At 37.7% G+C, this 21,395-nt stretch overlaps 1 protein-coding gene across 2 annotated transcripts in view; it reads left to right on the top strand.

Moving 5' to 3' along the window:
* Nucleotides 1–21,395, top strand: part of CADPS (calcium dependent secretion activator) — an 804,945-nt gene that overhangs the window by 1,157 nt on the left and 782,393 nt on the right. For both annotated transcript variants that reach the window (XM_067755076.1, XM_067755075.1), the window contains exon 2: nucleotides 13,914–14,156. The gene's annotated coding sequence lies outside the window, so the exon portion shown is untranslated. The remainder of the gene's footprint in view (nucleotides 1–13,913; nucleotides 14,157–21,395) is intronic.

The following is a 21,395-nucleotide window of genomic DNA, read 5'->3' as shown; positions in this document are numbered from 1 at the left end:
AAATGAATAGTTTAGAGTCTGAGAAGGGGAGGCAGCGGGCCAAAACTGGGTAAGAAAGAGTGTCCCAATGTAGATGCCCCCTGCCCGTGGGTTTTGTTGGAGAAAAACTAGAAAGTTAGTGAGTCAGAACTCCAGAGGGCTAGTTGCACCATCTGCAGCCAGCCAGTTTTGTTCCTACTGCTCTTCCTACATGCAGATAGAGTCTAAAACAATTAGAAACAAGTTGTTTCAAAAATAAGCCATTATGCAACTACAAATACTTACTGTGTGTCCTGCAATTTTTGTATATGATTTTGTGTGTGAGGTTATCTAACGTCCTAAAGACCTCATGTTTTTAAAAATCTGTCAAAGGGAGCCAACAACATTAATTTAGCTGGTTGTTATGAGGACTCGATGAGGTTTTGTAGATAACGTATCTTGGGCAGAGTCTGGTACATCATAATCTCTCCGTGTGTATTAGTTGAATTTCTGACTGCTAACACTTCTACAGAAGCAAAGGTGAAGACTCAGAGGCCCACATTAGAGGCGTGGTCGATTGTGGCACCGTCTTGTCACTCTCTGCAGTGCCCCTCCGCTATATATCCTTGCCCCTTTGAACTCAGGAGTTGCAGTGTTACTTGCTTTGGTCAGTGGTTGTGGGCAGAAGTGATGAATGCATTTCTGAGCGGAAGTTTTAAGAACTTCTTCATGATTTGCCATCTTGTTAATTTCCTTCTGCTATGATGAATACAATGTACAATATTACACAGAGGCTGCACTCACAGCCTGGATCTTGGCATAAGACTGATGTAGTGTAGAGCTGCAACTGGACCTTGATGGATGCGGAGCTGAGCAAGAAATTAAGTTGTAGCTGTAAGCAACTGAGATGTTAAAGTCTTTTTTTTACTACAATGCAGCATAACCTAGGCTGATTGATACAAGTGTTCACACAGCTAGTAAGTAGCTGAACCAAGATTCCACCCTGTGTGACTTCATTGTCCTTGAATCCTTCCTCTTTCCATTATTGTCAACTAGCTTATGCGGTGTAACACCTCCTGCATATGTTTAATAATGATGATAATTATCATAATAGCTTATATCAATTCAGTTCTCGCTACATGCCAGCCACTGTGCTAGGTACTTTAAATACATCATTTAAGCATCACCGCCATCCCCTCTTTTATGGATAGTATATCCAGGTTAGAAAGGCTAAGTGATGTGCCTAAGATCATCTAAACATTTGTATCTCTTTAGACAGAGAGATTGATTTATTTAAAATACCACCCACTTGCATTTCATTTGAGCTGAGAACTTGGCGAGGATGAAGTGTGATGACTGAGCCTATTCCCCCAGGCCTGTCTTCACACCCAACATTCCTCCTTGCTAATACGGTGGCAAATTTTCCAAGTCCTCTAAACACCACGTGAAGGGAGCCAGAACTGTGGCAAATGGCAATGTAGTCGCTTAGACAACAATTGCACATTGTCAGAGGATGCTTCTCACGTTCCAGAAATGTATGAGCTGTCAACAGCTGCGTCACCAAAATAACCCAGAGTTCCATATCCCATTTGCAATGTTAAATACTTTGTAGACATTGGGGCTAGAACCTCTGTATTCGGACCTGGAAATAACATTAGGTTCCTTTAAGAACTGGGTTGGGAGAAGTAGGAGGGATGATAAAACACTGCCACAATATTACTCTCAGTGACTGAGGGTGACCCCTTCTCTTCTGCCCCATGATGACGAAAGATAATTTCCCTCTTACAATAACAAATCTCTCGAAGTGATTCAATAATCCTGTTAACATTGGTGGAGAGTAAATGATCCATTTTAGTGCCCTGTATTGATTATGTAAATCAAATAGCTTCCAAATTCTTCATTCGTGTTCAGCCAGGAACTTATAGTTTGGAAGATTTCCTTTGACATGTCAAGGCAATACATTCACTTGCTGCAGTGGTTTCAATAAAGGGCAATGTGGACCCTTCCCTCCCCCAAAAGACATTTGGCAATAATTGGAGACATATGAGGTTGTCACAGCTGGGAGGGGTGGGTTGGTGCTACTGACACCTACTGGCATGTAGAGGGTAGAGGCCAACAATGTTGTTCAACATCCTACAATGCAGAAGACAGCTGCCCACAACAAAGAATCAAATGGAAAATGTCAGTAGTTGCCAAGGTTGGGAAACCTTGACTTATGTATTCGACAAGTAAGGACTGCCTGCTAATATGGGTTAGTATTGCTCTGTAAACTATAAACAGCTTGACAAAATTCCTGAATTCACAGGTCTTACCTTGTAGTGGGATATACCATAAGCCCAATTTGTTCAAGCTCCAATATTTGATGAGAAGAAAATAAACAAAATTCAAAAAACCATTTTGAATCTCAAAGAGGGTTAATCCTGAATCAAAACTACCAAAAACCAAAGTACCAACCTGCTGTAGACAGACTTGAGTTATTCAGGCAAATTAAATCTCATTCTCAGGGAATAACATACCTGGGTTTAATCTTCCTATATCTCTTGTGGCAAAAAGGAAAAAGTAATTTAAAATTTTATCCATAGCAACTTAATACAGGAGGAAATACTACCCACACATTATGATATTTAAAGTACTGGAAGTACGTAATGAGTGAAAGTCATTCAAAATATTACATATTTCACCCTCTGCTCATACTACTAACCTTATATTTCCAAATCTTTTCTTAACTAGTGAGGGTGAAAGCAAAAGCCAGTAGCGTGTTTGTGTAATATTTATTTGTGTGTTTGGTTTGCATGGGGTCACTGGTACACAGGACAGGAGATGGTGTGGAAGTATTTTCAAGATCTCTAATTTTACAATAAAGATAGCATTATCTCTCCACCCCATGATCGGGTAAAGCCATCTTTACTTACCTATGTTTCAGTCTTAAATGGCTTCAATAACATGTAAGGATGTGTGTTTTTTGTTTGGCTTAAAACTTCGTCACAAAATAAGATTCCATAGGCTTCCTATGGAATTTTTAGCATTCAAGTAGTATCATACTTAATTAACTATCAGAACTGATATAAAATTTCAAGGGTGGTTGGCCAGGGTGAACTCACATCATAAAATGCTTTTGCTATTTCTACTTCCATCTTTGTTTTAAACAAAAGTTATCTGTGTCAGTATGACCAAGCTTTAATACCTGCCCATTAGAGGACCAAAACTCATGTCAGAGGACTTATCATTGCCTGCAGGGAATAATGGTAACAGTAATCATAATAATGACTCTTGAAATGTGTTAAGTAGTTGCTGGACAGAATGCTAAGCACCCCTATAGGCATACCTCATTTAATATCCTCATCAGCCATATACGTATGTACTGCTGTTTCTTGTTCAGACAAGAAAACACAGGCTCAAAGAAATTTAAAAATCTCAGCTAATCTTTTATGGATAGTAAACAGCAGAGTCATGATTTTTCTCCCACCCTCATAACTTTCCAAGAAGAAGAGGATATGCATTTTCCATTGCAAATCTGAAAAAGTCACAAGCTTTAGGCAAAAATATTTTTCTTGCTGAAACATAAACAAAATTCCTCTGCAGAAAGAAAGTAAAGATGGGCACCATAGTCTATTACTACTTTTATGACTACTACTACTGTTATTCCATGAACACAAGTAGAAAAATACCCTCCCCTCTCAAAGGCTCAATCATTCTAATTATTTTTGTCATTCATCATTAGCTGTATTTTCCAAAATGCTCATCATTTTTGATGTTCTCCTTGGATCACTCCCTCATTTTCATAGACTCATGGATCACAACAGCATTGAGTTAATCTCACACCACTCACTGCAATTTTTTTTTTTTTTTGCGGTACGCGGGCCTCTCACTGTTGTGGCCTCTCCCGTTGCGGAGCACAAGCTCCGGACGCGCAGGCTCAGCGGCCATGGCTCACGGGCCCAGCCGCTCCGCGGCATGTGGGATCTTCCCGGCCCGGGGCACGAACCCGTGTCCCCTGCATTGGCAGGCGGACTCTCAACCACTGCGCCACCAGGGAAGCCCTCACTGCAGTTTTTGAATGAGGTAAATTCTTCTTCCCCAGGCAAGAGTCCAGCATAAAAGGTGATGACACAAGTTCTGGAATCAGATTCACTGAGTTCATCATATGCTGGCTTGATCACTTCCTAGGTGTGTGATCTTGAACAAGTAAGTCCCTTAAACTCTTGTCACTCAGTTTCCTTATCTGTAAAATGGGGTTAATAATTATACCACCCACATCACTTTGTAAGAAAGAATAAAGGAGTTACAAGTTAAGCACTCAGAAGAATCTAATACAGAAAGTTACTAAAAGGCCAAGAAATATGACCTACCTCAGTGGTAAGGAGATGGTCTATGATATTTGCACCCCAAGTAGTTATCACACAACCACTACTTATAATAAACACTTTAGAAAAATCATTTGTTTTCTTCTATTTCCCTTCTTCTTTTCATAATTCATATTTCTTTTCCCCCAAAATACTTCTCTCTTTTTGGTTGGTAAGAATATTGAGTCATTCAAAACATTTTTAGGAGGGAGGCTTCCTGATACACCTAAAAAAAAACAGTTCAATATGAAAGTTTTTTTATTTCTTTAATGTTTATAACTAGAGCTTTGGCAGGGATTTTTATAATTTTCTTAAAAAATAGTTTTACTTGGCAGTGTTTGCAATCTCTAATAATTTTATTCTTGTTTTAAGAAACATTTATATATAAAAAACTTACAGATGATGAAGATAGAAAAGATCAGATCGATTCTCTCATATCTTTAATAAAAGTATGTAATCCAAATTGTATTGCATCCTTTTAATTTTAATAAATTCTCCAGATGGTCTTTAGACCTTGTGTTGCAGTATGACAAAATGGCTTTTGCATCTGCTCTGAACGAGGCAAAAGAAAACCTTACCCTGTACAGTGATTCTAAGAACACATTTACTTATTCCTTCCTAATCTAAACCTTTAAGTAAAAAAAAAATTAAGTCAAATATGAAACATTAGAAAATTGGCTCCTTTGGTCCTTCATGGTCATATTCTCTGCTGGCCTGGGTTCTTTCACAGGGCATGACAGCTGTGTGAGGACCCTGCTGGAGCCACTCACATGGAGAGAAGCACAAATCCAGAACCTAAAATTAGGTTTTACTAAATTATATTGCACTGCACTGTACACCTGCTTGGCAAATAATACCCAGAAGAAAGGTACAATTACACATGCTCTTTGCCAGAAATAGAAGACAGGTTTAAAAAAAAATACTAAAAAAGAGAGAAGGAAGGAAGAGAAGAAAAAAAGAAGGAAGAAAAAAAGGAAGAGAGAAAGAGGGAGATGAGACAGAAAATGAAAGAATCCTGTCCCCAAACCATGGTCAGCAGTTATCATCAACAGCATCCCTGGAAGTTACTTCTATTGAGAGTTTGCTATGTGCCAGGCACTATGATAAGCTCCTTATAACACTATGAGTTAGTTATTATCCATATTTCACAAATAATAAAACTGAAGCATCGACAGATGAATTGCTTGCCCAAGTTCATACAACTAAATGGAAGTGAAGCCAAGTTTGAAGCCAGTAATTCTTGAGAGTTTGAACTTATTTTAATACCTTCTAATTATCCAGAGTCTAAAATATGCATCTCTCAGACCACAACTGGAAACTGGAGATATTGATGAGCCTTTTATTTCGTTACCAACCCTAATTACCTAATTAAATATTACAGAGATGATCACCTACATTCTCAACTGTTTCTAAATTGTGGTAAAGAACACATGGATATCCAGCCTCCCCAACACCTTTTGTTGAAGAGATTATCCTTTCCCGATTATGTAATCTTGGCAATCTTGTCGAAGATCTGTTAAATGTAAAATGCCTGTGTTTATTTCTGGGTTCTCGATTTTGTTCCATTGGTCTACGTCTGTCTTTATGTGGGTACCAACTATTTTAATTGCTGTAACTTTATAATGTATTTTGAAATCAGGAAGCGTGACACCTTCAGATTTGTTCTTCTTTCTAAAGATTGTTTTGGTTATTTAAGGTCTTTGTGATTCCATATGAATTTAGAAATTTTTTTCTGTTTCCGTGAAAAATGCACTTGGGACTTAAATAGGAATTGCGTTGATTGTAGATTGATTGCTTTGGGTGCTATGGACGTTTTTAACCTTATTAAGGATTCTAATCCATGAACACAGATGTCTTTCTGTTTATTTATGCCTTTGATTTCTTTCATCAGTGTTTATAATTTTCACTGTAAAAGTCTTTTACCTCCTTGGTTAAGTTTATTCTTATACATTCCACGTTCTCAATCTTTATATGCTTTTTAGTTTCAGTCTTCTGAGTAATGATTTTTGGAACATCATTTGTTCTCAAGAAAAGCACTGTTCTCATTTATTTTTCAAGATATCCAAAGGATATCTTGTTTTACCTTAGTGTTATAGGACGTTAAATGCTAATGAGGTGACATGAACATGCTTGATTAAAAAAATAAATTGAGCTATTAATTCATGAAAAGACATGGAGGAACCTTAAATGTATGTTTAAACATTGGAAGCCAATCTGAAAAGGCTACATACTGTATGATTCCAGCTATATGACATTCTGGAAAAGGCAAAACTATGGAGACAGGAAAAACAAGAGTGGTTTCCAGAGGTTAGGGTGGAGGGAGGGATGAATAGGTGGCACACAGAGGATTTTTAAGGCGCTGAAGATACTCTGAATGATACTATAATGATGGATACATGTCATACATTTTTCCAATCCCATATAATATGCAACACCAAGATTGACCATATTGTAAACTATGGACATTGGGTGATTATGTTGTATCAGTATAGCTTCATCAATTGTGAAAATTATACCACTCAGGTAGTGGAAGTTGATAACAGGGGAGGCTATGCTCATGGGGGTGGGGAGCAGGGGGTATATGAGAAATCGCTGTGCCTTCTGCTCAATTTTGCTGGGAACCTAAAACTGCTCTAAAAAATAATTTAATTTTAAAATATGATAGATCTAGCAATTACAGGTTGATGTCTTGAAGTTAAAAAAAAAAATGTTAATCACTACTTAGTGCTGTTATTTCTCTAGCCAAGGACCTATTATGCCCAATGGTAGAATAAGAAATGGAGCATGTTTATGAAAGTCTTCATTTAATAAAATGAGTGTTGGATTACTTTTTCCTTAGCATGGTTTAAATTAACCAAGAGAAAAATGTAATTGTCTCTGATGGCTTTTATCTCGCTGTATAAAGATTAATTGAAGGTAATGTTTTTTGATTTAATGTGTAAGTTGCACGTGTTTGTGCATATGGAGAGTTTATGGAGAGAAATACAAGCACATTAACACTTCTGGCAGCCTTTCTTCTCTTTATTTTACAGATATTTTAAGAGTAATACATATAAAATTTCAAATAATATAGAACTACTTAAGGTAGAAATCCCTCTTTTCTACCTGCTACTTCCATTGCCCAGAAGAATATACAATCTCCTGTATAGAGATATATGTGCATGTGTGTGTATATATAAGTGCATATATTAGATATATATACATAAAATATATGAATATATTATGCATGTATATATGTATATATCCCCCAAATATAATATACATACATTATTATATACTTCAAATAGTATATATGCTATATTTTACAGAAATGAGATAATACCATATAGATTATTACATGGCCTACATTTTTCACTTTACATTTTATCATGGTGGGATCTTAGTTCCCCGACCAGGGATCGAACCCACGTCCCCTGCATTGGACCACCAGGGAAGTCCCAGGCTTTCCGTATTTTAAAAGCAGTTGTGTGAATACTCATTTCAACTTGAACCCTCACACCTACCTTTCCATGGTCAAGCATTTGTGAGGAAAATTTGTCATTAGTTATTTTCTGTATTCATAAGCACATCATATCTTTATATTATCAGGAAAATAGAATTTATGCTTATATTATAATTAGTATAATATATATTGGGGATACTTAAATATATAAATGGGTTCTTAGTCATTTATTATTTTTTATAAATTTATTTCTTTTTATTTTTGGCTGTGTTGGGTCTTTGTTGCTGTGTGCGGGCTTCTCACTGTCGTGGCTTCTCTTGTTGCAGAGCATGGGCTCTAGGTGCGCGGGCTTCAGTAGTTGTGGCTGGCGGCGTCAGTAGTTGTGGCTTGCAGGCTCTAGAGTGCAGGCTCCGTAGTTGTGGTGCACAGGCTTAGTTGCTCTGTGGCATGTGGGATCCTCCCAGGCCAGGGATTGAACCTGCGTCCCCTGCATTGGCAGGCAGATTCTTAACCACTGTGCCACCAGGGAAGCCCTAGATTCTTAGTCATTTATTATCACTAAAGTTATTTAAAAAATCTTTTTCACAAATATTTCATATAAGTAAAATTACCTAGAAATTGAAGATTGACACAGTGAAGACATTACAAAAACTGGTATATTTGGGAGACTCACTTTGAATGCTAAACAACTCCATTCAACTCCCCATATGAAAACAGGTTTGATATTAAGTTCTCTAAATTTTCAAAATATTCCATATTTTCCATGAATATTTTTATATAAACAGAAACAATCACAATCAAACACATGCCTTGTATGTATCAAGAATGGACTGATTGATGTGATCAACGATCTACAACATGAAGTGGGGATTTGCTCAGCCCCCAGTCTTTCTGCTGTCTGGATGTCGTGTTATTATTGACTGGCACCTTCCTCTCTTTAAAGGCTCTTTGGGGACTCTTTTGCCTCACTTATGACTTGGCATGTAAAGTCACGTGTTAAATTCTGTGCTCATTTTGTCTGTTTGTTTGCATGAAGAATGATTATTCCATGATGTGAAATAATGAATATTCAAGTGACAGGAAATCTGAATTTGTGAAACCATTTCTGAAACTCTTAACCGTACCAGAATATTTTTGCTGAAATGGATGATACTGAACAAATTGCCAGGTTTTGTTTTGGTTTGTTTCCCTTCCCTTGATCCTCTTAAAATGTATTTGATGGAGGCGGGGAAGGTCCCTGAGGCCCCTGAAACAAACCTCAGGCATGACTGGATTGCTCTCTTAACAAAATGTTAGATGGTCATTTAAAATAGTCTTGATTCTGAAATGTAGACTTCCCATTCCCATATAATCATCAAAATGGCAAAACTGAGTAGAAGTTTACTGTTCTCTGATGCCCCAGCCAGGACCTAATGCAGGTAAGAAGCATACACATGGTGGAGGATGGTGTGGTTTGCTTCTTCTTCCTTTTTCTGGCCCTTCCTCTTCCCCTTGTTAACATCTTTCTGACAAAAACAAACAGAGGTCAGTGGAGCAGGAAAGCTCTTAGTTAACTGACATTGTTATAAATTGCTTTATTCTCTTTCAGCCTGAAAGATTTTCTCTTCTTCAAAATGACACTCCCAACTCCTGTTAGGGACCACTCACCTGGCCCCCCCTTAAGCTGAGGCATGTGCCCCTACCTTAGCTGGTCATGTCCTCCTTCTGCAGCTGCTTAGGAACCTGGCAGTCCCTTCAGGCACCCTTTTGTTGGGGTCCTATCGACAGTCCAGGAAAGCCCTATGACAGTGCTCTTAAATGCGGCCCAGGATTGGTCCACGGGAAAAACATATGAATCCTTTTTCCCAACAAACGTTGAGAGAGCATGTCCCCCACAGTTTCCACCACTGGCTTTGACTTCCCCACCATACCTAACCCAGGTTATTTGTCAGATGGGAGCCAGACATCAGCTTACTATTTCCAACTGCCAGGGACACCCATTGAGCCCCAATTTTCAATGAGCTCAGTGCACTTCTGTAGGGTCGCCTGTTCTTCAAGCAGCCTAGGAGAGCCAGGGCCACATCATGATTTTCTTGGACCCTGGGAAGTTTTGCCTTCATGGGCCCTTTCTCTACAAAAACATTAACAACTGTATTTTATGACTCTTTTGGTATAAGGATGAATGTAATCCAATCTGGATTGTTTCTTTTTTTCTACTGATTTTAAAGGAAATGAAACCATCTTCATGGTTCCTAGTCATTGTGCCTCTTGAGCAGAGTGGGCAAACCAGTCTCCATAGATATAACCAGTATATAGAACAAGTGAGACTCAGGAGGATGCTGTAACAAATACAACTTTATATTTGTTTTCTTCCTGTTAAACTACTGGGTACCAGGAACTATGGTAACAAACACAACAGATACTTTTCAACATTTGAATGTAGCAGTTAAAAAAAAGTGATGTAAAGATAGAATAATAAGGCTAATGGTGCTTAAAAAAAAAAAAAGAAATAACAAATGCTTGAATTTGTTTATGTGATACATTCTTCTCTATTCCAGGCCACATCCCACTTGGGGGAATGTGGGCACATGTTTGGTTTTGTAAGGGGTAGCCATGTTTCACACTGATAATGAGGATAGCAACGTCTTTGTTCACTTGGATGGGTGTCTACCTGGTTTGAATCACTACAACATCTGCGAACATTGGCAAGGTTTGCTAGATTTTGTGATTCTAGGCTCCATTTCTTCATTTGTAACCAAGGTTTAGAAGAGATGGTCTCTAAGGTGCCTGTTGCTCTGTAACAAGAAAAGGAAGCAAGGTAAAGTGTATTTTTAAATATAGATGAATCTGATTTAAATCCATTAAGTGGACATAGATTATGACTAAATATTGTTTCTTGAAACAAATGAAACATCTCATTCATTCAACAATTGTTTATTGAAGGTTTCCTTAACACAAACACAATACTAAGTATTGGTATTACAAGAATGAATGCAACAGGCATTGTTCCAGCAGTGCAGATGGAGTGTGAAAGTCTGGTGATCAAATACATCATCCTCTTCTCCACATATTAGTGTATTGAACATCATGGAAGCCAAGATTTTTATTACTGACTGAAAAATAAAAACAGTCCTTACCTAAGGAGACAAAAGACCTGTATGCAGAAAACTATAAGACACTGATGAAAGAAATTAAAGATGATACAAACAGATGGAGAGATATACCATGTTCTTGGATTGGAAGAATCAACATTGTGAAAATGACTATACTACCCAAAGCACTCTACAGATTCAATGCAATCCCTATCAAACTACCAATGGCATTTTTCACAGAAGTAGAACAAAAAAATTTCACAATTTGTATGGAAACACAAAAGACCCCGAATAGCCAAAGCAATCTTGAGAAAGAAAACGGAGCTGGAGGAATCAGGCTCCTGGACTTCAGACTATACTACAAAGCTACAGTCATCAAGACAGTATGGTACTGGCACAAAAACAGAAATAGAGATCAGTGGAACAGGATAGAAAGCCCAGAGATAAACCCATGCACATATGGTCACCTTATTTTTGATAAAGGAGGTAAGAATATACAATGGAGAAAAGACAGCCACTTCAATAAGTGGTGCTGGGAAAACTGGACAGCTACATGTAAAGGAATGAAATTGGAACACTCCCTAACACTGTACACAAAAATAAACTCAAAATGGATTAAAGACCTAAATGTAAGGCCAGACACTATCAAACTTAGAGGAAAACATAGGCAGAACACTCTATGACGTAAATCACAGCAGGATCCTTTTTGACCCACCTCCTAGGGAAATGGAAATAAAAACAAAAATAAACAAATGGGACCTAATGAAACTTGAAAGCTTTTGCACAGCAAAGGAAACCTTAAACAAGATGAAAAGACAACCCTCAGAATGGGAGAAGATATTTGCACATGAAGCAACTGACAAAGGATTAATCTCCAAAATTTATAAGCAGCTCATGCAGCTCCATATCAAAAAAACAAACAACCCAATCCAAAAATGGGCAGAAGACCTAAATAGACATTTCTCCAAAGAAGATATACAGACTGCCAACAAACACGTGAAAGGATGCTCAACATCACTAATCATCAGAGAAATGCAAATCAAAACTACAATGAGGTATCACCTCACACCGGTCAGAATGGCCATAATCAAAAAATCTACAAACAATAAATGCTGGAGAGGGTGTGGAGACAAGGGAATCCTCTTGCACTGTTGGTAGGAATGTAAACTGATACAGCCACTATAGAGAACAGTATGGAGGTTCCTTAAAAAACTAAAAATAGAACTACCATATGACCCAGCAATCCCTCTATTGGGCATATACCCCTAGAAAACCATAATTCAAAAAGAGTCATGTACCACAATGTTCATTGCAGGACTATTTACAATAGCCAGGACATGGAAGCAACCTAAGTGTCCATCGACAGATGAATGGATAAAGAAGATGTGACACATATATACAATGGACTATTACTCAGCCATAAAAAGAAACGAAATTGAGTTATTCGTAGTGAGGTGGATGGATCTAGAGACTGTGATACAGAGTGAAGTAAGTCAGAAAGAGAAAAACAAATACCGTATGCTAACACGTATATATGGAATCTAATAAAAAAAGAAAATGGTTCTGAAGAACCTAGGGGCAGGGCAGGAATAAAGACGCAGACATAGAGAATGAACTTGAGGACACAGGGAGGGGGAAGGGTAAACTGGGACGAAGTGAGAGAGTGGCATGGACATATATACACTACCAAATGTAAAATAGTCAGCTAGTGGGAAGCAGCCACATGGCACAGGGAGATCAGCTTGGTGCTTTGTGACCACCTGGAAGGGTGGGATAGGGAGGGTGGGAGGGAGACGGAAGAGGGAGGAGATATGGGGATATATGTATATGTATAGCTGATTCACTTTGTTATAAAGCAGAAATGAACACACCATTGTAAAGCAGTTATACTCCAATGAGGATGTAAAAAAAAACCCCAAAACAACAAAAAAACAGCCCTTACATTGTTTCTCAGGATTAAAGAGTTTTTGTTTTTTAAAAACAGAAAGCACACCTTTGGAAATTAAAAGAATGTCGTTGGAAACCAAACTGCCACTCTACGCTGAACACTTTAAAACACATTTATTTCTATGACTTTGAATGGCTCCTGTGTTTTTCCTTCTAGGAAGAAATCTGTTCTGTCAACAAGCCAATAATGTGTCTTGCACCCTACTGAATTTTGAATATTTTTATATTTTGTGTTAGAGAGCAAGGGTTATTCTCAAAGGGTAGAACTGAGTTTCATGTTGAATATCTAAGTACCGCTTATAATTAAAATCACAGAAAAAAATACTAGACCCTATTTAGTATTCAGTTCTGGAGACATAAGAAAAAAACACACATACTCCTGCTATGTGCTGATAGGGCTTGTTTCAGCTTATAATAAAATTACTTTTCACTTAGAGCACTTTTCCTCTTAAAGGCTCAAATAATTTCAGTTCATGCTTAAGGGATGTGCATCTCTATCTGGCATAATTTTTTCAAAAAAGTTAATAAGTCAAGAGTGACTTTCTCATTATTATTTTGCTTCAATTCAAGCATGATATTGATCGTGTATCTGCTAATCCTTCCATATTTCTTCCACAGATTTCTGAGTTCCTTCACCTTTTCATCTACTCACTATCAGATGAGATCCCTACCCATATTTTTCTCAATTTATGGAACTCATGGGTCATTTACCCTTAAGCAACAAATCCTGACTATAAATTATGAAGGCTGTAGAGTTTTATATGCACTAATCACAAGAAGAGACAGAACAGCAGCGTCACTGGAGCCTGGCTGTGGATACAGGAAGACCTGGACTCAGGTCTTTGGTGACATGTAAAAGCTGTGTGACCTTGGGAAAAATTGATGAATATCTCTTTGTGTCAGTTGCCTTGTCTATAAGATTGGGATGTATTAATAGAAAATACACCTCATGTGGTTATTTGAAGATGTGGCAGTTTGAAACATGGCACCCCAATTTTTGGACACTTCTCTCATCAAATGAGTAGAGTCAGTGTCTCCTCCTATTTAATCTGGGCTTTATGGTCACTTCACCAGTGGAATACATGGTGTCAGATTCTGGAGCCTTAAGAAACTAGGAGCTCCACTTACTATCTCTTGGGATGCTTGTTCTAGGAACCCATCCACCCAGCCATGCTGAGAAGAAGACCTAGAAACTCATGGAGAGGAGTGGGGTCTCCTTGCCCTTGACCATGACTGAGCTCCCAGCTGGCAGCCACACCAACTTGCCAGCCATGGAGTAACACATCCTGACAGCAGATTCTCCAACCCCAGTGAAGCTACCCCAACTGACACGACATGGAACAGACATGAGCCATCTCTGTTGATTGCTGTTTGAGCTGAAAATTCGTGAACTAAGTAAGTAATTGCTGTGGTTTTGAGCCACTATGTTTTAGAATGGTTTGTTTGTTATGCAACAATTTTAATTGGAACAAAGATTACATGAGATACTATAGTAAAGTGTTCACAGAATTCCAGCATACAGTCATCACTTAAAAATATTACCTGGGAAAAAAATTTGAAAAGGCAATTTAACTTGGACTTCAATATTTCAGAGAATGTTAAGGTTGAATGGATCTTAGAGACCATCTAGGTGAGAGATGACCAGTTGGTGGTCCAAATGGCTGGCAAGTGTATTGTGTTTGCTCAATACGTTTTTGCTGAATAGTGAATGCTTGACTAAAAATATATAAGTGAAACAGTTTGATAAAATCACACCTATGCTGATTACATTTGATGCACTCTGGTATTTTCTCTTGTGTATTTCTAATATTGGTTGCAACCACTAAATTGGTTTCATAACCCACTTTATTTTTTTTTTGAATTTTATTTATTTTTTATACAGCAGTTTCTTATTAGTTATCTATTTTATACATATTAGTGTATATATGTCAATCCCAATCTCCCAGTTCACCCCACCACCACCAAAACCCTCCCGGCTTTCCCCCTTTGGTGTCCACATGTTTGTTCTCTACATCTGTGTCTCTATTTCTGCCTTGCAAACTGGCTCATCTATACCGTTGTTCTAGATTCTACATAAATGCAATAATATGCGATATTTGTTTTTCTCTTTCTGACTTACTTCACAATGTATGACAGATTCTAGGTCCATCCACATCTCTACAAATGACCCAATTTTGTTCCTTTTTGTGGCCGAGTAATATTCCATTGTATATATGTACCACATCTTCTTTATCCATTTGTCTGTTGATGGGCATTTTGGTTGCTTCCATGACCTGTCTATTGTAAATGGTGCTGCAATGAACGTTGGGGTGCATGTGTCTTTTTGAATTTTGGTTTTCTCTGGGTATTTGCCCAGTAGTGGGATTGCTGGGCCATATAGTAATTTTATTTTTAGTTTTTGAAGGAACCTCCATACTGTTCTCCATAGTGGCAGTATCAGTTTACATTCCCACCAACAGTGCAAGAGGGTTCCCTTTTTTCCACACCTTTTCCAGCATTTGTTGTTTGTAGATTTTCTGATGATGTCCATTCTAACCATTGTGAAGTGATACTTCATTGTAGTTTTGATTTGCATTTCTCTAATAAGTAGTGATGTTGAGAAGCTTTTCATGTGCCTCTTGGCTATCTATGTGTCTTCTTTGGTGAAATGTCTATTTAGGTCTTCTGCCCATTTTTTGATTGGGTTGTTTGTTTTTTTAATATTGAGCTGCATGAGCTATTTATATATTTTGGAGATTAATCCTTTGTCCGTTGATTTGTTTGCAAATATTTTCTTCCATTCTGAGGGTTGTCTTTTTGTCTTGTTTATAGTTTCCTTTGCTGTGCAAAAGCTTTTAAGTTTTATTAGGTCCCATGTGTTTATTTTTGTTTTTATTTCCATTACTGTAGGAGGTGGGTCAAAAAGGATCTTGCTGTGATTTATGTCAAAGAATGTTCTTCCTATGTTTTCTTCTAAGAGTTTTATGGTGTCCAGTCTTACATTTAGGTCTTTAATCCATTTTAAGTTTATTTTTGTGTATGGTGTCAGGGAGTGTTCTAATTTCATTCTTCTGCGTGTAGCTGTCCAGTTTTCCCAGCATCACTTACTGAAGAGACTGTCTTTTCTCCATTATATACCCTTGCCACCTTTGTCATAGATTAGTTGACCATAGGTGCCTGGGTTTATCTCTGGGGTTTCTATGCTGTTCCATTGATATATATTTCTGTTTTTGTGCCAGTACCATATTGTCTTAATTACTGTAGCTTTGTAGTATAATCTGAAGTCAGGGTGTCTGATTCCTCCAGCTCCATTTTTTTCCCTCAAGATTGCTCTGGCTATTCGGTCATGACCCACTTTAAATGCTGATCTAAAGTATTTAGAAATATAGCTTTAAAAATCTTATAGTTCCATATTTTAAAACAATTATAATATAGAGAATGCTACTGTAAGTCATTAGGTTGGTTTTTAACAGACAGGATAAAATTTATTCATCAAAATTAATTTAAAGTAGTCTGTTAGGAAGGCAATGCAATTGTTCAAAGGATGCTATAGTTTTTAAAACACTCAAGTTTCTTTGGGGGCTAGGCATTATTTCCTTCAGTGCTGTAGAGCAGTCATGTTATTTTAGTTATACCATGCTTTTTTTTTTACTGTAAATTTATTATCTAAATTGAGCGACTGCCTTATTCACCATACTTGACTGTAAATGGCCTTTGAGTGCTATTAAAATTTAAATTTATCCTTAAAGGGTGATGATTTGGTACCTGCTATGTCATTCAAAACAACGTGCCATAACGGTGGAAGTAATTCCCCCAAAATGACTTATTAAATGTTTTCTGTGACTTGGAATAACTATAGGATGACTTTGAAGGAACCATTCTTTATATGCGTATGTAAATTTTGATGATATGCCCAGTGTCTGTGACCTGTATGTTTGACCATATGCTAGAGTGTATGAAAATGTATGACTTTGTCCAATTCTTCAAATTACGCATCCTTATTCTGGTTATTGACGCGTTTTTAGGAAAGTTTTCTGTAGCTTTGTGGCGAGACAAGTTCGCATATCCACTTTTACAGAAATGATGGAGAGAGGGCAGTTTTCCCTTAAGGCAGATTGCAACACCTCTTCTCACTGAAAAAAAAAAACCAAATGAATTCTCTTTGGCAGCTTTATGCTATACTCAAAAGATGTTAAAGACACATATTTTCATCCTATATTCTGAAATTATCAAAGTAAATGCTACATAAATGGAATTCTAATTAAATGTAATGGATCGCAAAACATGACTTAAGGATAAAGAGGATATTTTATTACATATAATAAATATATATCATAAAATAATATAAGCTCTTGGTTTAAAAGAAATCTTTATAAAATGGTATTAAATGAAGAGTCTCAGTTTCTAGAGGAAATCACAGTTAATCATTTCTTCCATATCCTGGGAACAGTTAGAACATATAACATTTTTATGCAAATGGAATGCACACTACTCAAATTGTTCTTTCTCTTGCCTTTTTTAATTTAAAGTTTATCTTGCAGATCTTTCACATTGGAGCATATATACTTGCCTCATTACTTTCAATAGCTGCACATTATTTCATGGTATGTGAAGTGAGAGACTCTCTCATCCCACTAACTCAGGCAAGAAAGACGTTCAGTCATCCTTAGTTTTCTTTAATTCAACTTAATTTTATTTTAGGATTCTATTCCCCTGGGCAGTCCAAACTTAATATCTGCCAATTCTGGGTCTGGCATTTAGCTGAGTTCCACGAGGCTTAGGTAGAACAGAGGTCGTGGCTGCAGGGTCTTGGCCTTGGTTGTTGACTTTCCATGCTGACAGATGCTGAGATGTATTTGTCCCATCTGGTCCTTCACCCTAGTAGATCTCTGGTGACCATCTCTGGCTCTCACTCCAGTCCCGTTAGATCCTTCGGTTCTCCTTCATGTGTATAAGTCACTCTCACACACACACGGGATTACTTTGCCATGCTGTGACTGGGAGGAGGTCTTGCAGGCTCTTTAGACCCATCTTTTAGTTACACCAGGCAGCCATTCCGTTCCTACTCTTTTAACACTATGTCAGGATACTCTGAAAATGGCGGGGAGGGGATCAGGAGAGGGCTTGGTCGTTTCTAGGCATCTACCTAATGAGCAAATGTTCTTTTCGCTCAGACTCAGCAAAATAGTCTGTAGTTTTTGTTACTTCCCACCCCTGGATTCAGCCTTCAATGGAAGCTCCTTTCCAGTGCACGTATATGCTCCCCTTCTGACTTCCTCGTTTCCCCAAGCCAGGAAGTTTTTAATTTATGGGGCCAGATAGGTAAGTTTCTCTTATTTACTGCACAAGCTTCTAAATATCAGGGTCAAGGCTTTTGAAACTTTTTGAAACTCAAAAGCCAAACATTTTCTACTTATTTGACATTTGCATTTTGCTCTGCCCTTTGATCCTGAAGCAAGGCATGCAGTATACCAGAGAGAAAAGAAATTCAAGCAAACAGCCCTCCCTAAACAGCTAACATTACCAAATATTATCTCACATATGTGCGAATATACTAATTATGACTCTTTATGGTTAGTAATTTATGTTGTTTCCATATGTTGTCGCTGTTACAAGCTACAGTAAATGTCCTTGCCTACGTAGCTTGGAAGTTTATGTACAGATATTGACAATAAAAATCCTAGCGTTGGAATTCATGGAAAAAGTGGGCAAGGGCAGGTGTATGGTAAATAGTAATGGACATCACCACATCTCCTTTCCAGAAAGGTTACAAAACCACAATCTTGTATAGAAATGCCTGTTTCTCCATAGTGTCATCCACTAGGTTTTCTTCCATGTTTAAAGTTTTTCCAAATTGATAGCTGAAAATATTATCTCTTTATTTTCTGATTTCCCGTGTCTTTAATTAAAAGAGAGATTGAACATATTATTACAGATGTTCCAGCATTTTGCACCTTGTGTTCCCTCAATTGCTTTTTTTTCTATTTGTTTGCTTTTTAAAAATTTTATTGAAGTATAGTTGATTTACAATGTTGTATTTAATTCTGCTGTACAGCAAAGTGACTCAGTTGTACATATATATATATTCTTTTCCATTATACTTTATAACAGGATATTGAATATAGTTCCCTGTGCTATACAGTAGGACCTTGTTGTTTATCCACCCTATATATGTTTGCATCGCCTTAATTGCTTATTGATATGAAAATGTGGTATTAAATAATTCTAAAGTGGTTTATATAGAATTTTTCTCAAGAGTTATATACTGATTGATTGAATGAGTTTTGTTTCGGGAGGCAGGTTGTATAGAGTTTAAGGCAACTACTACTTCTCAGTCTTTACTGCATTTGACAGCAACTGAATAAATATTACATAAGGTTAGGAACAAAATAAATCTGAAGATGAAAAACTGAGTCACCAACACAGAGGCAATAATTATGCTCCAACAATGTTGTAATATCTCCACTCTGTAAACACAGAGCTAGTTCTCATCAAAACGGCATTCGGTCCAACCGTCACATGATAGCAGACATGGGAGACAGCTAACAAAGCCAGTGAATGGCCCTTGAGCATGTGTAATTATGCAAAGATTCCAATAACTAATTAGCACAATGGATTTGGTCTCAATTCAAGTGTTGCAGAACATCCATTCACATGTCCCATGATGTCACTGCTTCAAAGAATTGCCACTATAATAGATTTGCTGCCGGTAAGCATTCCACAGAGAAGCTAAGACACGTAAGAACTTCAGGAGCAATGAATGAGAACTGATTGCCAACTGCGTGATTACGTTTTCAACATCTTAATCAAATCACGTAACATCTAAAATATCTGACTTCTCCCTCTTCAGATCTTCTCCATGTCCATTTCTTATATTTTCTATTTCATACTTACCTATATCTTAACCAAATCAGCATCCTGTCTTCCAGGTAGAAAGCACCTTACAATCTGAGTAACTCCTTACAACCAGCACCCTGCCCCTTTTTCTTGATGATAATTGCTACCATGTCCTGAAGCCATACTGTGTGCCAGGCAACCCTGCTAGGTCATTATCATGACCCCCATTTTATAAATAGAGCCTGACACTCAGAGAGGTTGGAAAACTTGCCCAAAGTCAACATCCAGTAAGTTGCAGAGTCAGCAGTATCAGGTTCTGAGGTCTGATACATTCTGCAAGGGAAAAGGAAGGAGATTTTTAATATGAGTTGCAGCATTTCTCAGAGTAGACTTTGCTGGAACTGCTACTTAATAGCTAGCAATGCCTAAGCCTCTCTGTACATGATTTTGCCTGTGGGCAGTTAACTGTCCCTTCAATGCTCTGACTAGTTTTGTTTAATCCCATTTAAAGATTATATGGTTGGGTAAGGCAGTGTGTGCTGTATGACCCTTAGACTGCTTTTCAAACACGGAGAAAGATGCCGTATAAGGAATAGACTAGATTCCTGACTCCTCATCTCATTTTTTGGCCACATTTTCCTCATGGAAATGGCTGAAGATGGACCCCTTCCTCTTCTGCCTTCTCCTTGGTTCGCCCTCCCCCCACAGCCTTGTGACCCTTCATCTGACCATATTTACGCTGATTGATGGAAAGAGCTTGGAAAAATGGCTTTCCCTCTAGAGGCAGAAAGGGAAGGAGTAGGATTTGGGGAGAAAGGTTGGAAGGAGAATTAACCCTGTGGTAGGGACCCAAAAGTAGTCCAAGTGTTGGACTTAGACCTGGATGATGGAGCCCTTTGAAAATATCTCAGGAAGACAAGAATTTGGGGAAAGCATTGCTCTTGAGGTAAATGTAAACTGGGCAACCTTTTGGGATAGCACCTTGGCTGTACTATCACACTTCACAGCCAGTGGTCTTAGCCACCGAATACCACGCTTTGTAATTCAGCCCCAAGCAAGCCTGATGGTCAAGTCCCTCATTACCCTTATCAGAAGTAAATATATATATTACATTTAGAATGGGTAAACAACAAGGTCCTAATGTATAGCACAGGGAACTATATTCAATATGCTGTGATAAACTGTAATGCAAAAGAATATAAAGAAAACGAATGTCCGTATGTGTATAACTGAGTCACTTTGCTGCACAGCAGAGATTGGCACCACATTGCAAATCAACTATACTTCAATTAAAAAAGGAAGTAAATATAAAATTTCATTTTCAGGAATTTTCAAACAGGGAAACTAGCTCTCATACTACCTTGAAGACTTTAGACTGAAGTGACTGGTTTAAGCTTAATTTCCTCATTTTGCAAAACTTAAGGTTCATAAAGGGAAAACAGCTTATTCAGGACCACACAGAAAAAGAAACATTTCTACTCATGTTATAATGTTGGACTAATATTTAGAAGAGAGTTCTAGTTCAACATTCGTGTGATCCATTTCAATACACAAATGTTGCAGAAAACTCAAGTGTCCCTGAGAAGCATTTTTTCCCTGGTCATAGCTAACGTTTATTGAACTCAGCACAATGCCAATTACAATGAATATCTTTGTCTGCACTCTCACTTAGTCTTTACAGTAACACTGGGAAGAAGGAAGTTGTAGGAATCCCCATTTTATAGGTGATAAAATAAAGGCTCAGAGATTTCAAATCATTTGTCACTTGTTAATATACAGAATCTTATCCAAGTTTTCAAATTCCAAAAGTCAAGCGAG

Source organism: Pseudorca crassidens, chromosome 10, assembly GCF_039906515.1.
Source record: "Pseudorca crassidens isolate mPseCra1 chromosome 10, mPseCra1.hap1, whole genome shotgun sequence".
Lineage (NCBI taxonomy): Eukaryota > Metazoa > Chordata > Mammalia > Artiodactyla > Delphinidae > Pseudorca > Pseudorca crassidens.
The sequence above is the reverse complement of the archived record's forward strand: the minus strand, read 5'-3'. Positions and strand labels throughout refer to the sequence as shown.